The sequence below is a fragment of the Phasianus colchicus genome, chromosome 15 (genome assembly GCF_987193195.1).
Source record: "Phasianus colchicus chromosome 15, bPhaCol1.hap1.1, whole genome shotgun sequence".
Lineage (NCBI taxonomy): Eukaryota > Metazoa > Chordata > Aves > Galliformes > Phasianidae > Phasianus > Phasianus colchicus.
The window spans coordinates 17,358,829-17,374,704 of NC_143450.1; the positions used below are offsets into that span (position 1 = coordinate 17,358,829).

A 15,876-nucleotide genomic window follows, 5' to 3' on the forward strand; every position below is an offset into this window, starting at 1 on the left:
TCTGCTGTGAGCAGCGCCTTCGGGCTTCCCCGTTCCTCGTGGGTCGGGGGCCGAACTCTCCCCGCAGCTCCGTGCGGGTGGGGCCGGGGCGTTCCTCCTCCGCAGCGGAGAGGGAAAGGGAAAGCGAAAGGGAAAGAGCGGGCGATGTCCCCGCAGTGGGGCCGGGGCAGGCGGCACACGCAGCGGGGGGCAGGTAAGCGGGGAATGGGGATGGGGGAGCGGGGTGGGGGCTGCCCCGACCGGGGATGCGTGGAATGGTCGGACGGAGCCCCGGGACGGACGCGGGTGCCCCGAGCGGTCGCTCCCGCAGCGGTGCGGTTTGCGGTCCGACCGGGCTGTGCTGCCGCGCTGTCCACCGTGGGCAGGTGCGGGTTAAAGGGGAAATAACGGCTGCTTTGGGATCGGGTCTAACCCACCTTCACTCGGGTACCCTGCAGAACTGCACCGAAGGACTCCTTTCCCCCCTTTTTTCCCTTTCTGCCCTTCTAATTCAGTTATCTGAGCTGTTTTTTGCATCGCGGCACCTTGCCTTTGCCTTGTATTGCTCTTATAGCTGCTTTTTGATCTGTCCAAGAGAAGCAGGGAGGCACCGCTGCCTCACAGACAGACAGTTGTGCTGGTGGAATCAGCATTTGGGAAGGCAGAACAGATCCTGTGAAGTTCCTGAATATAAACTGATTTATGCAGATTGTAATTAACCAAAACTTTATTTTCCGTTTGTTCTACATCGCATCAAGTGTGAATTGCAGCTGTGATAAACGCTGCTGGTGGTGGCAGAGCAGGAGGGATAGGGGATGGTCAGGAGCCTGAAAAAGAGGAGAAATAGATTCGGTTAGAAGAGAGCAGTGAAGCTGTGTGAGCAGGGAGGGCTGTGCTAAGGAGATGGGGCAAGCTGAGGCCAGATCAGGAGCTCAGCACAAACGTTTTAAGATTGTGGTGGCCTTGAGTTTCTTCTCTTTTTCTGTGGTCTTCTCCTTAAAACCAGAGGTGGGCTGAAATCTCAGGGCCCAACGCATCTCTGGGTGTCAGGGAGGCAAAGCTGCCAATGGGGGGACTAAGAGGAATCCATGGCATCAGGCTTTAACAGAGGCAGGAGGTGCCAGACCTGAAAGCCCCACACTGCACCTTTACCCTGGGCAGCTGAAATCCAGCTGTACCTCTGCCAGCTCTTTTTGGGGAATAAAAGCCCCATTCAGCAAACAGCCATCGCACAGGACCCAGGCAATGGGACAGAGAGCTCAGAGCCATCAGGGCTACCAGAGATGCCCTTCAGATGCACAGAATGCTCGGAGTAGAGCTTGCAGAGAGCTGTTTGGACAAAGAGCTTGTTGACCCCATCTGAAAATGGGGTGAAAATGAGGTTGGGCACAAATAAGGCAGTGGGATTTTCCCGACTCTTTGCCCTCAGCTCAAGAAACAAGGCTGTGAAGCAAGCTCTGGAGTTGCACTATGAGTGTTCTGGTGACGAATGCCTTAGAGGAGCTGATAGAATGATCCATTCTGTCTTCAGAGCACTTGGGGAATGCTGGCTGTGGGGCTGAGAGGCAAAACAGCAGTGTGTGCTGCTCACCTCATGCAGGAAAGACAATAAGGTGCAATAGAGATGTTTTTATGGTGTCTTGCAGTTGCATGGCGTTGGTGTCCAGAGCTGAGCTGGTGGCCTTGGTGTGAGGGTTTGCAGCTGAGCTCTCATGGCCCTGCACCAAAGTGCTGCTCCTTGACCCCACTGAATCTCTGGAGATAAGGCTGCAAATTCATCACTGGGAAAACTGCACCAGCTTTCTCAAAACTGAAAGCTGGATGAATTTGGCTCAGCTTGTCGAGTTCTGGAAATCATGTGGTGCCAAGAGCAGGTGGCAGCCAAACCACGGATATGTGACCTCTGAGCTCCAGCTCTCCCCGAGAACTGCCCTGTTCTTAGATTGAGCCTTCATGGCTCTCCTGTGATTTTCTGTGTCGTCAGAGCTCACGGAGTGCCTGGCAGGGCTGGGGATGCAGCGCTGGGGCTCCCTCCTCTCTGAGCTGAGTCAGAAGCAGCTCCAGCTGCCAGAGCCCTTGGCTCATCTCCTGCTTTGTGCTTTGCAAAGCCACAGAGCGCTCTGCTCTTGTGATTAATGCGCTGCTACGGAGCAACTGCCCCAGCATTTGTGATAACACAAACCTGAAACAACACTCTCCGTTTCCGCTTGTAGCATCAAACGGGAAATTATGTAATTTTATATGTATGGCTTCCTTTACTAAGAAAAGCTTTCAAAGCAGCAATGTTCATTTGCCCAGCAGCACATCGGGCACGTCCGGGTCGCGGTGCTGCAGCAGCATCAACTCCCGGTGCCCGGAGCATCGCCCGGCTCCCCCGCCCTGCGCACGGGGCCGGAGAGACGGGCTGCAAAATCGGCTCAGCCTTCACTGACATCAAAGGGAGCTCGAAGCAGCCCGCTGGGATGGAGGCGGGGGCTGATGAGAGCGGCGGAGCTGCGCCTTTCTCCGGGGACTGCAGAGGGCGGTGGTACCCAGCGGCGGCGGCGGCCCCAGGAACGGAGCGGTGCCGCAACGGACCGGGTTCGTCCGCGCTGCGATGCTCGGGAGCTGCGTGCTGCTGCTGCTCTCCTTCCTTCCCCGAGTGGAAAGGGGCCTCCCCGCAAGCGATGCAGTTTCAGGGCACGCACAGAGCTCGTCTCACCCTACTCCGAAGCTCTTTGCAGGTGGAAACTGGCCGCGCAGGGGGCAGGAGAGCTGCAGCTACGTTGTTCTCGGGCAGTGTGTGTTCTCTGTGCTGTAGAGGCTGCTGGCTGAGACTCACAGCGGCAGGCTGGAGGATGCTCTGACAGCTGGAGGCATTCTCAGTGCACAGCCAGGGACGAGATTTGCTTTGACTTTGCTTTGTTTCCCTGCTGGGCTCCTTTCCCTTCTCACTTCCTTTTCTCTCGCACACTGGAAGTGCAGTTGGTGGCTGTCAGTGCTTCTCAACAGAGCGTTCCTCTGCTGCCAGTCAATCCCAGCAGCTGCTGCACACAGTGGCTGTGCTGTTTGGCAGGCATGGGGCAGAGAATTGCTGCCAGCCTTGTGCCCATGGTGCCTGCCTTCCCCTGGGGCCCAAACCTCCCCCTGCCTGCCCTGTGCAGGAAGCCTGGCACAGCTCCCTTCTGTTCCTACCCATTCCTTGCTCTCAAAGCCAAACTCAGCCCCAACAGCAGCTTCAGGCTGTGTCACATCTCCTGGTGTTCCTGCACAGAAACCACTGTGTTTATGGGGCTCGAGGATGAGTTCAGCTTTATGGTGAAATGCACAGAGCTTCTGCATGGGCTGCAGCACAGCTGGAGAGAAACACAAAAAACGTGAGAACCACAGCTGTTCCACCTATTGCTGTGCCAGTGAGCTCTATGTGGCTTTGTTTCCTTCGTGCTGCTTCAGCATCACCACAGCCTCAGCCTCCTGTTTGTCACACACCAGGGGCTCATACCATCCCACCCTTCCTGTCTCATCTGGAGCTGCTGTGGGGAAGGAGCTGCCATGGCAGCCGTGCTTATCACTCCCCAGCAGCTGGGGATGCCTGCCAAGCATAGCCCCATCCTGCCAAACTCGGCTGCAAGAGCTGAAAAAAATCAACTCTATATGTATATTATTATTTTTTTAAGATGACCGAGTCATATCAATATAGCCACTACGAGGCAGGATGGAGAAATTACTGCGTGCCAAATGCCAGAGCAATGCCAAAGGGCTTTAGGATGTAGTTGTGCACAGTGTGATTCACACTCTGACATGGATCACGCTTCGCTTGCCCCACATGGGAAAGATGTACATCTGTTCTCCTTAATGCCTTCAGTGCTGGCTCTGCCATGGAAGCCTGCAGGGAGTGCTGGGCTCCATCCCACCTGGTGCCATCGATGTGCCATTAAAGCACCAAAGAGGTGTTTGTGTCCCTCTCTTCAATCTTACAGAGCCTTTGTGATTGTTTCAGCAAATTATGTCTACAATTGCTCCTTGAAAGCCCAGACAAGGATCCTTGGAGGTGGAGCACACCAGGCACTGATGCAGAACCACCCCTCAGCCACTGTGTTGGCACTGCAGGAGGAGAGGGTGGTTCTGCAGGTGAGACAATTAACGGGAACCCAACTTAACGAGGCTGTGTGCTGCTTACACAACAAAAATGGTGTTCAGCTGGCGTGCAAGTAATTAACTGGTGACTTAACCTGAACTCTCCTGCTCGCTATAAATACCTTGCTTTCCATCAGCAAGTGAGCATGAGGAGTGTCTGCAGAACCAGTTCTGCCACCCCTTTACAGGAAAAGGTTCTTCTGTGCAGTTCTCATAAATCGCTGCTATCTGAATGAGAATTCCTATCCCATCTGGATGCCAACTGCGTCGGGCTGCCAGCTTCAGCCTCTGCCCAACACACATCAGTGTGTGCAGATGGGGAGGGAGGTCCCAGATGGCAGCAACTCAGAGTCTGTACTTTCCCTTCTGTTACCCATATATGTTAGAAATGAGAGTTGTATCCTGGTCACCTAAATCACCTGCTCACAGCATCAGTGAAATACAGAAACCTTCACATCCCACAAACAAATGAGCTGTTCCTTCCTGAAGGAAGGGGGCCCTGAGCTTTCGGTACAGACATGGGATACGTGGGTCCCACTTCTGCCCAACTTTGGGTTTCTTGCCAAGTTGGCAGCATCCCCAGAGAATCCTGATCAATGATCCCTACAGGGTCTGCTGACTCTGGGAAGTCCCTGGTTAGGGATATATATATATTTCCTCTCCTGACACCCAGCACAATGGTAGCTGGGTTTGCCTGGAATTGGCCTGCAGCACCTATGTGCAGGACGGCCATGCAGTCCCACTTGTGAGCACGCACATGAGAAGTCTGAAAAGTGAATTCAGTTCTCATTTGGAGAAAGCTGACATTTATCATCCTCACGCAGCTCCTGTCTGCATGCCTGGAAATTCTGGGTATGGAGTTAATGATCTCTAGAGGGCAATAAAGCCAACGGCTCCCAGACGGCCGCGCTGGGGGAGTTGGTGCTGTGCCCATTGATGCTGCCAGCAGTGAGGTTGCACGGGGACTGCTGCACTGTGCAGTGTCTGTGTGATGGGGACACGGCCTTTGGAGCAGCCCTGCTGCAGGTTCAGTGCCCAGCCCTGCCAGGCATGCAGCACAGTAATAACTGTGCTCCTTGTGCTCTTAGTGCGTGTACAAGAGCTTTTATATTTGTCACATGTGTGTTTCTATCAGCACGTTATGTTTTGGTTTAATTCCTTTCGTTGGTGGTGTGTGATGCAGCAGGCTGGCAATGCTGGAGGTGGCTGGGCCTGATGAAGCTGAGCTGATTTTATACCACTTGAGAAATAGGGGTAACTGGAGAGTTGGGTGGAGAGGAACCTGCTGACGTTCAGCAAAGGCAGCTGTAGAGTCCTACACCCAAGGAGGAGTAACTGCATCAGTGCAGGTTGAGGGCTCAGCTGATGGAAAAGAGCTCTGTGGAGAAGGACCTGGGGGTCCTGGTTCACCAACAGCCATGAGCCATGAGCCAGCAGCGTGCCCTGGTGGCCAAGAAGGTTGATGGTGGCCTGGGGTGCATGGCACAGTGTGTGGCCAGCAGGCAATGGAGGGTCTCCTCCCCTCTGCTCTGCACTGAGGAGGGCACATCTGGAGCACTGCATGCAGTGTGAGGCTCTCAGCTGCAGGCAGATGGGGAGCTGCTGGAGAGAAGCCAGAGGAGGGTGCAGAGATGGGGGCCTGGAGCACCTCCTGATGGGGGCAGACTGAGAGCCCTGGGGAGGGAGAACCAAGAGGGGATCTGCTCAGTACTGATCAGTGTCTGAAGGGCATTAGGACAGGGTTTGGTGGTACACAGCAACAGGAAAAGGGGCAGTGGGAACAAAAATGGAGCCCAGAGAGCTCCATCTGAACATAAAGGAGGACTTCCATGCTGTGAGGTGGCAGAGGCCGGGAGCAGAGCCCAGAGGTGGGGTGGGAAGACTCTCCTCTGAAGTTGCTCACACCTGCCTGGATGCTGTTCTGTGCAGCTGCTGTAGGGGACCTGCTGAAAGGAGGTGGACTGGGGGATCTCTGGATATCCCCTCCATAGGGACAAGTCCACAGTTCTGTGATTCCATAACTGCAAACTACATATAGAAACACAGGTGGACACTCGGGTTTCATGTATGTTATTCCCATGGATCAAAGTTCTCCTGTGTGATCCTTCCCTGGTGCAGCCTTGGTTTAACCCTATTAGAGCCATGCAGCCCTGTTGGTGCAGTACAGCCCTGCTGGTGCTGTGCAGCTGGCCCACTGCTTCTCCCCACCGGTGTGCCTGAGCTGTGGGGAAAGAAGCAAACCATTGTGTTGAGATAATGCAGTAGGGAAGAGATTAGATAGGGAGAAAGATTGCCTTATCCATCCGACCCTTGGAGTTCAGACCCACGAGAAGCAAGAAGGGGAGGCGTGAGTCACAATGCATGTTTCTGCATCCTGAGGGTTTTGCCTCATTTCTCCAAACACAAAACACAGCCAAAAGCCTTCTTGAGGAGGTCGGTAAACATGGCAGTGGCTGTCCCAGTCTGGATGGCTTTTCTTCTGAAATAAACAACGCTGTACAAAATAGCTGATGCTTCACGTGCTGCAGTCGCAGCGTCTTCCTCTGTAGGAGCATTGCGGTTAATGATGCACAATGTGTGATGAGGCTGTGATAACGAGTGCCTGTGGGAGGTCCCTCTGCACCTAGAGCCTTGTCAGTCTCTTGAAGGGCTTTGATTTACATCATGTACACAATGCAGACAGAAGCAGCCTGTCCTGTGCAGTGCTGATGTGCAGCACATGAGCATGACACCTTCCTCTCGCAGCACCAGACCATGGAGTTGCCTTGCAGGGGCTGCAGGTGGGTCTGAAAACTGAACTCAGCCCATTCTCGTAGAGCTGATGGGATATTTCCTTGCAGTGTCACTTCGTAGCTGTGTGATGCCCCCCAGCTGTATGGGAAGAAGAGCTGTGTGGGATGCCCTGCAGCTTTTTTCCTGCTTATCCTCTGTGCAGTGAAGCACAGCTGGAGCAGAGGATCAGAGGGGATGTCCCAAAGCCCTGCTGTCCCCATGCTGGACAATGGTGGGAGTGCAGGAGGAAAGCTGCTGGCTACCAAGTGCTGCGTGTGTGCGTGACCGGTGTGCAGGAGGCAGTGCAAATGTAGGAGCTGCAGCAGGTTGTCTTCTGCCACCAACAAGCAATATGGGTGCCCTCTTGGTGGTGATTTCCTGGCACAGAGGGGAACTGCCCACGTCCTGCAGCACATCTCCCTGCTGCAATGTGCCCTGCCAGCTCACTGTCCCAGCACTGTGACCTTGGCTGCCAGGAGCACACCATTGGCTCCGCTTTTGTTTGGCTTCAGAGAGCACTGTCCTCTGGCTGACAGACATAAATCTGACCCAGACAGTTTAAAAAAATATACACTATCCATTTGTTGAAGTACGTCCTTCCCCAGTAATTTATCTTGCCTGCACTCTGTTTGGAATCAAATGTACACACATCTCCAGGCACACAAAGCAGCCTGGGGAAGGGTGGGGGGAGCAGGGGGTGGTTTGCTGTGTTGCATTCAGCAAACCTCCCTGATTCTCTCTCTCTTTTTTTTTTTTTCATGGAAACATGGGATAACAGGGATGGATACCTGTTGTTTTGTTTCAAAGAATCATAAAGTTGGAAAAGACTTCTCAGACCCCCAAGCCCCGCCACCTCATCCCAGTGCCACATCCCCACAGCCCTGAACACCCCCAGAGACGGTGACTCCCACACTCCCTGGGCAGCCTGTGCCCATGCTGACCGCTTTCTGGAGAATAAATTGTTCCTCACACCCCCCTGACCCCCCCTGGGCACAATGTGAGACCATCCCCTCTCATCCTATCTCTGTTTGCTGAGAGAAGAGTCCAACCCCCCACTGCCACAGCCGCCTTTCGGGAAGCTGCAGAGAGCACTAAGCTGCAGACAGCTGGGATATGGGAACACTTTCGACTTTAGAGCCCTATTCCTGCTGTGCGCACTGTGCTGATGGGGCCAGCAGTGCTCAGTGCTGCAGGGCTCAGCCTGACACAGTGCTGCCCTGACCAGGAGGGATTGCAGCTCTCAGTGGTTCTTTCTGTTTGCCAGGGCTTGTAGTGCTGGCAGCTTTGCCCTGAAGAGGCATTTGGGAGTGTGTCTGCTTCCCTCTTGGCACCACTGTTGTGCAGAGCAAGCTATGCTGCAGCAGCCATGCTCTCAGCTCCTGCAGCAAAGTGCCAGCCCTGCACAGACCTTGCACTGCTGCAATGGAGGGCTGATTGCTTCCTGTAAACCAGGGCATGCAGTGCTGGGAGGAACCAGGCTGAGGGACTGCCTGGGTAAAGGTGAATGATTGAAGCCGAAGTGCAAGCATGTGCCCATCTGCTTTGTCTTGAGCAAACTGGCAAAGCAATAATACTGTTCTTGTACAGAGAGCTGCTGCAGCACCTCTGCATTATGAAGATCAGCCATAGGTAACTGCCTGGCTGAGTTCATGCTGTTCTGCAGCGTCATAAAGCGTTGGTGGGGTGTGTTTGCTTTAATTATCACAGTGAATCTCGTGAGTGTGTTGGTTCTGGGGCTGTGCTGCTGGCTGTGACTGTCACAGAATCACTCAGCTCCCCACACCCAGCACCGTGGCAGGGATCTCTGTGCCCACCACCCACTGTCCCACTGCTGATCTGCAATGAAGGCAGGAGGAGCTGCTCAGCTGGAGGTGCAGGAGGCCCAGATGTGGGTCAGGCCTCTCTGGCAAAGTATTACCCATAACAGTTCTGCTAAGTGGGAGCGTGCAGGCTGCATTCTTTGCTCACTGCCTGCAGTGTCACTGATGCTTCCCCATACTGCTGTCAGGACATTTGAGGGCTTGAGGGCCATGTTGCACTGAGAGCTGATTGCACACACCTGATGCAGAAACAGGAAACGCTTTGCAGTCACATTTGCATAGCAAAAAAAAAAAAAAAAAAAAAAAAGCAAAAGTCAAAGAATCAAAGCTGTAACTTTAAAAGGGAAGAAAAACCCATAACAGCCCTTTATCCTGAGCTTTGCAAGGTGGGGCCACCGGCTCTTAAAGCTTCATTAATGCAGGAGGGAGAACTAAAGAGGTAAATCACCCGTTGTTTATCGGTGTTTGCAAACTGCAGTACCCGTGCTTGGCTGCCTGCTACCAACAGACCTCGTGTGCTGAGGGTGTGGAGCTGAATTTACACCACCTGTGCTCTGCAGGGTGATGCTGGGTGCTCATGTCACCCCCAGTGCCAAACTCCTCACTGCCAAGCAGGGAAGGAGCTCAGAGCCCACAGGGTGAGCACAGCCTCAGCAGCACTGATCGAATTCTGGTTTGAAAATGGAGGAAAATTTCGTGGTTGGCAGCCCTGCACATAGCAGGGGGGTGAAAGCCAGCCTTTTCAACCCAGGCTGTTCTATGATTCTATGAAAAGGGGCAACGTGCTCCAACGACAGGAAGGATCCTGCAGGTGTTTTGCTTGGGTTGGCGGGGATGCAGCCAGACCCTCTCTCCTTTATCTGTGAGGGGAGTGGGGCCGTTCTGGGTTTGGGATGGCAGTAGGGAACAGTGCAGCCCTTCCCATCCCTACTTGCCCCACAGCTTAGCCGGGCCGGGCCGATAGGCGCTGTGCCAGGAGCAGTAGTGCCTTTTGGCTGACCCAAGAAGAGCAAAAATGTTGAGCTTAGCACTGGGAAGGATCGGCTTGGAGGAAGCGATGGGGAACGGCCCCAAGATGAAAACAGCAGAGCGCAGCAGTGCGGCTGAGAGCCGGAGCTGTGCAGGGCTCTTCCCAAAGCACAGCGCAGTGCAGGGCTGCTGGGCAGCCCGTGCTTACCAACTGCTTTCAGGGAGGCTCAGGGCTATCTCCTGGGCTCCATCAGAAGAGGGGTGGCCAGCAGGGACAGGGAGGTGATTGTTCCCCTCTGCTCTGCTCTTGTGAGGCCCCATCTGCAGCACTGCGTCCAAGTGTGGAGCCCCCAGTACAAGAAAGACAGGGAGCTGTTGGAGAGGGTCCAGAGGAGCCACAAAGATGATCAGGGGACTGGAGGACAGGCTGAGGGAGCTGGGCTTGTTCAGCTTGGAGAAAAGAAGGCTGCGGGATGACCTCATTGCAGCCTTCAGTACCTAAAGGGAGCCTACAGACAGGAGGGGAATCAACTCTTTGAAAGGGTCGATAACTGCAGGACGGGGGGAAACAGTTTTAAGTTGAGGGAGGGGAGATTCTTTACAGAGAGAGTGGTGAGGTGCTGGAACAGCTGCCCAGAGAGGCTGTGGATGCCCCAACCCTGGAGATGTTCAAGGCCAGGTTGGATGGGGCCCTGGGCAGCCTGGTCTAGCATTAAATGAGGAGGTTGGTGGTCCTGCATGTGGCAGGGGGGTGGAGATTCATGATCCTTGAGGTCCCTTCCAACCCTGGCCATTCTGTGATTCTGTGATCTGCATGAACTAGGAGAGAAAAAAAAAAAAAAAAGATAGCTAATGAAATATCCGCAGGAAATTTTGACATAATTTCCGTGACTCAGCAGGTTAATATTAGCTGTGTTACATAAGTGGAGGTCCAACAGATTGCCCTGTGGGCAGTGCAGGCCAGGTGGGTGCCGAGGGCAGGAGGTGGCTCAGGAGCTGCCCCAGTTCCGTGCCAGTTCCACGGCCCCACGCAGCTCAGGGGCACACGCAGCTGCAGAGGTTCAGCGTTTCACCTCAATCCAGCAACAGCCTCTTTGATTTTATTTTTTTCAATGGACTCAACAAATGTTTTTATTTTGGTTTTCTATTTATGTGGGGTATTTTAAGCAAAACCCACACTTCCTGTGGGAAATTCCACTTTCATCTTCTTTTGGAGTACATGAATCAAAGCACGGTGGGGAGAAATCTCCAATCAAGTCCAATTCCAGCACCCATTTCAGCCACTTGAGGCTTTCTGTGCCACTCACCAAAAGCACTTTATCAGCATCACCATCCAGACGCTCCATAAGAAGTTGATGGTCAGACTAAATGATTGCAGGCAGGGGGTTGGAGCTGGATGATCCTTGAAGTCCCTTCCAACCCAAGCCATTCTATGATTCTATGATAACAGTGCTCTTTTCCAACCTTAATGATTCTATGATAAGCTATGCCTTCATTTTGCCAGTATAGTTCTATCTCATGGTTCTTGCTCACTGATGTGCTTTAGTGTTTTGCATCACTGTAGGGCTGTGCTTTGCCTTGCAGGGGCTCTGCCTGCAGCCCCACTGCTGTTGCCATTTATCCTTATATGATTTTTACCTTCCTCTCTCATTTTTCTTTTTAAAGTTGAATAAGAAAAACAAAAACACTCAATGGGTTAACACTGTCCCTTCCCTTACAGCACGTGGTCATACCCAGGAGATGCACAGGGAGAGGTCCCACCAGGACACCCCTCATCACAGGGGTGCAGCGGTTGATTCCGGGGTCCCATGACAGCTCCAGATCCACAATGACCACAGGACCCACAGGAACAGTGGTCCTGGAGATGGCTGGTGACTGCAGACTGCTGGATTGCTCCACACCTGGATGAGATGTGTGAGGGTGCTGGGGATGCTGGTGGCTCTGGGTCTCCTCCTGAGCCCTGATCATCGCAGCCAAGGCAAGCCAAGTTGGATGGGGCCTTGGGCAACCTGAGCTGGATTTCAGCCTCCAGATTTCAGCTTCCAAAATGTGCCAAGCATGAGCCTTCTAGCAAGAGCTTCATCTGCCCAACCCATGCTGGACTAACTCATCCCAGTCCAACCCCTCTCTGCAGGAGTTTTGCCTTCATGGAAGAAGCTGGTGCCCTAGAAGTGGGCTTTGGAATGCACTTGCAGTGCCAACAGCCACAGTGACCGTCCTGCTGCTGGGCTGAGTGGGGGAGAGGGGTCTGCAATGGGTGATGGAGCCCAAGCGGTGGCCTTGGGACCTGGCTGAGTTTCCCTGCTGCCAGCTGGGGGATGGGGACATCTGGAACAGGACACATCTAGGAACAGGAGCAGGTGTTGCCTCGCTTACCCTGGGGCTTTAAAGGTCAGGCTCACCCCCAGCAAGGCACTGGGTCCTCAGTTAGCTGCCCAGCTCTGTATATAGTCAGCTAACTTACATTTGTCATCTCAAGATACAGTTTGCTGTAGAACAGAGAATATTTAGAAGGGATTTGGTAAGTAACATCTACTGCTGTACTGAAAATTCAACTCAAAGTGTTAAAATCTTAAAAAAAAAAAAAAAGAAAAAGAAAGGTTTGGGTAAAAATAAAAGGTCTTTGGAGAGGTTTCCTTGGCAGGATCCTTTTCTCCCTGTACATACAGTAGATTTGTTCATGTTTGTCATTATCCTTCTGAACATCAAACAGGAGCGCAGCAAAGGCTGGCTTTCGAGAGATAAACCTGGAGGAGATAATATTTCACACTACATAAAACGCACTTCGGGAATTTTCAGTTCTTCTTTGTAACGTTACGAGGGCCTTTATAAAAAGTGTCACAGCTCATCAGCTAAAAAAGAAGAAAAAAAAAAAAGCATCAGCTTGTGGCTTTGGATGCATTCAGTGCGCGTTTGTGGTCAGAGTTTCCCAGGCTGCTGGGGGTGAGCGCCAGGTCGGCCCTCGCACCGCGCTGTTTCTGTATGAGTGATGGCAGGCAGTGAGCTGCAGCTCTGCGGCTGAAGGCTGCGTCCTGCAGGGGGGTTTGGGATGGGGATCTGCTGTGTTCAGTGAGGTGGGAGTGGGCGCTAAGCCTGGGTTTGAGGGATAGAAATAGGATTTTTCTCCTCAAACGGCGAGGTTTGGCTTCACCCTTCATTGCCACAAGGTGAGATGGGGCACGGATGGGTGGGTGGACAGATGAGGAGGTGCTGCAGAGTGCTGCCATAGGAAGGGGTGGGAGGCTCTGGTTTGGCAGTTACCATAGCAATTAACCCAAGCTCAGGGTTCCCCTGTGTGCAGCCCTGGCGGTGCCTGCATGCTCACTGCAGATGGGTTGTTGTGGTGCTGGGGTGTACTTGTGTGCTTGATCTGTGTGTAAATACAAGAAGGCAGCTATACAAGCACTGCCCTGCACTCAACCTGGCTGCTCTAAAACAAACCCACAGCACAGTGTCATTAGAGGGAGGCAGACCAGGAGGTCCAACCCTGACACACACAGGTGAGCCCGCTGCCAGCCTGCTGCTCTGACCTGTCTCATTCACTGCACCAAAAGTAGTCCTAAAACCCAAAAAAAGGGATAGATCTTTTGGTTTTCTGTATTTTCTCCCCTGGGGAGGAAACGGGTCAGGTCTGCCACAGCAGATGGGTTGCTTTCCTACTGCACATCTTTGCACGAAGGAAGATGATACCTTACACGTGAGGTGCCGCCTCAATCACTGCACAACGCCTTTCCTTGTCCCCTCCATGCCCTTAGCAGTCAGACATCTGACTCCGATTGCTCTCTTTCCCACTTGATATAAGGAGTATTGTGCATGAAGGGAAGTGCACGGAGGTGAAACCCTCTGAGAAACATCACAGCCACTTCTCTTTTCCCATCAGCAGATATTGCTTCAGTTCCTATTTCCTACCATTGACTTGCATTGGCTTCAGGCCCTGTTCACCGCCTGCTTGCTAAGGATTTCTGAGCCTTGGACCATGACCTAATTTCACTATTTAAAATTAGATCTTCCATATTCCTATTGTGCTTTGTCTTTGAATGGGCATTTGTACAAAATAGTTCCATTTTCTCTGCCTGCAAGCAACACAAGATAGAGCAAGGCGCTCACACCGTGGGACCAGCAGGGCCCAGCCATGGGAACAATTCCTACCCTCTAATCTGGAGCCCTCTGCCCACCTCCCTCCCATCAGACCCTGTGCTCCACCTCCAGCCCTTCATCTTACAGAAAAACACAACAAACACCGGTGTGTATCTCAGACTCCCTGCAAAAGCTGAGGGTTGCAGACCACCAGAAATCTGCTCAGACACTCACAGTGGCTGAGCAATGCTGGCTCTCACCATCACCGCTCCACTGCCGTCCTGCTGCTGCCCCAGACCCTGAGACCTTTGCAGCAATTATTTTCGGTCCTGCGGAAAAGGAAATAGGAAGTAGAGCCGCTCCGCTGCGTTTTTGCACAGCGCGGGGCTGCCCCATGCTCAGACAGCTCTGCTCACCCTGCGGAGCGCTTTTGTTGCCATTTATTCACTCTGGGATGTTGCAATCAGACCAAAACGGCAGCGCAGTTACCTGAAGGTGGAAGTGGCTGAGGAAGCAGAGAGCAGACCTGGCAGTGAGGATGCACTGCTGCAGTCAGAGTGGGACACAGCTTGAGAGCTGAGCACGGCTGGGCTCCAGAGCTTGGGTTGCAACCACCCTGCTGTTCTGGAGCTCCTGATGCCTGGCTCGGAAATGTATCTAAGGAAGTTTGTGTGTTCTTGTTTGAACTGCGCTCATTCTTGGCCTTAATCCCATCTTCCCCTCCAACAGACAGACAGACTTTGTGTTTGGCTCTGCTTTCTGCAGTGGTGCTGAGGACTGCCACTGCTCAGAGTTGATAGAAGGTCTGAGCAGCTCTGGTGAGTGCCCAAAAAGGACAGGGACCAGCACTGAGTTGTGTCTGCACAAGGCACAATGCAAAATGGAGCTTCTGCTCCCCGTTATTTCCTTATTCCTACACATACAGAGGCCAATGGTGTGGAGGCCAACAAGTTCAGAGGTGCTGCACATCTCCTTCCAGCTCTGCTCATCATCTTCACCCCCTGTTTTCTTCATCAACAAGTGAGGAATGGTCTGGTGTGGTTATTCTGGAAATAATGTGTGTTCTGAGGCACTCCCCACACTGCATAGAGGCAGAGGGATTCTTTTACTTTGGCTTTCTGCATCTAGATTGTTCCATTGAGGAGGATTCTTGAGAAATTAAAGCCACTTGTGTGCATGGCTGCAGCACTAATAAGACCCAAATGTGGGCAGAGGTCCTGGGAGCTTTGCTCTTGGTGGCTTGCCTTGCCTCGGATAGCAAATTTAGGGCTTTGACATGAAATAAATTGGCAGAAAAACCACGCATAGACTGATGGTGACTCAGCTCTGCTGCTGAAGGCGTGTAGAGGGCACCGGCTGGGAGCTCTGCTGTGTGTGCAAAACATGAGAGCTGTGCTGGCAGAGCTGTGTGGGGGAGCAGGAGGAGCTGCTGCCTGACTGAAGCACCAGCAAAACTTTAGAAGAACTCAGCTCAGCTGAAGGGATGCCTGAGGAGTCAGCTGCTGGTAACAGAGATGGGAAACAGGTGGTAAATCAGTGCCTAAAGAGGGGAGAGCAAAGAGCTGCCTCAGTTGTGGTTATCTGCTCTGTTGGAGGAATGGAGCAGAGCTGTGTGAAGGTTGGTGATCTCTCCTTTGCATTTGCCGGCTGTGGGCTTGGTGGGATGATGGAAAAATGCCTGGAAGGTAATGGCAAAAATAAATTCTTGGTCTGTCTGACCCATGGGGCTGTGAGCGATGGAGATCAGGTGGTGGTGGTGGGATGCAGAGTGGGAGGGAAGGGGGAAGACCGGTTAGCCTGGATCCTCAGCATAGCCTTATGCCCTAATGATTGCAGCAAACGTGAGGCAGAGGGCAGCAGCAAGGTGTGATCTGGAAATGCTCTGCTGGAATGTGGTTTGGGCCAGGGGGACGTTGGTAGTGTGAGCATTTCCACTGCCACCTCCCTGAGCACCGTGGGCTGCTGTCAGCTGCGGAATCACAAACAGCTACAAAGGACGCACCCTGATTTATGCATCAAATACCAGGAAAGGCTTAAATTCTGTTTGTCACTCGGCAGATGGTGACGGTTGCCCCAGCATGTGAAATATTTCATGCCTGACACCTCAATTCAGGAAACAGTGGTTTGCTCAGCAGAGGCGCGG

At 53.0% G+C, this 15,876-nt stretch overlaps 1 long non-coding RNA gene across 3 annotated transcripts in view; it reads left to right on the forward strand.

Moving 5' to 3' along the window:
• Nucleotides 1–15,876, forward strand: part of LOC116232236 (uncharacterized) — a 23,949-nt gene continuing 8,073 nt past the window's right edge. For 2 of the 3 annotated variants that reach the window (XR_016471268.1, XR_004167635.2), the window contains exons 1-2: nt 1–193; nt 11,377–15,418. This is a non-coding gene — a long non-coding RNA (uncharacterized LOC116232236). The remainder of the gene's footprint in view (nt 194–11,376; nt 15,419–15,876) is intronic. The other variant, XR_016471269.1, reaches the window with a different exon arrangement.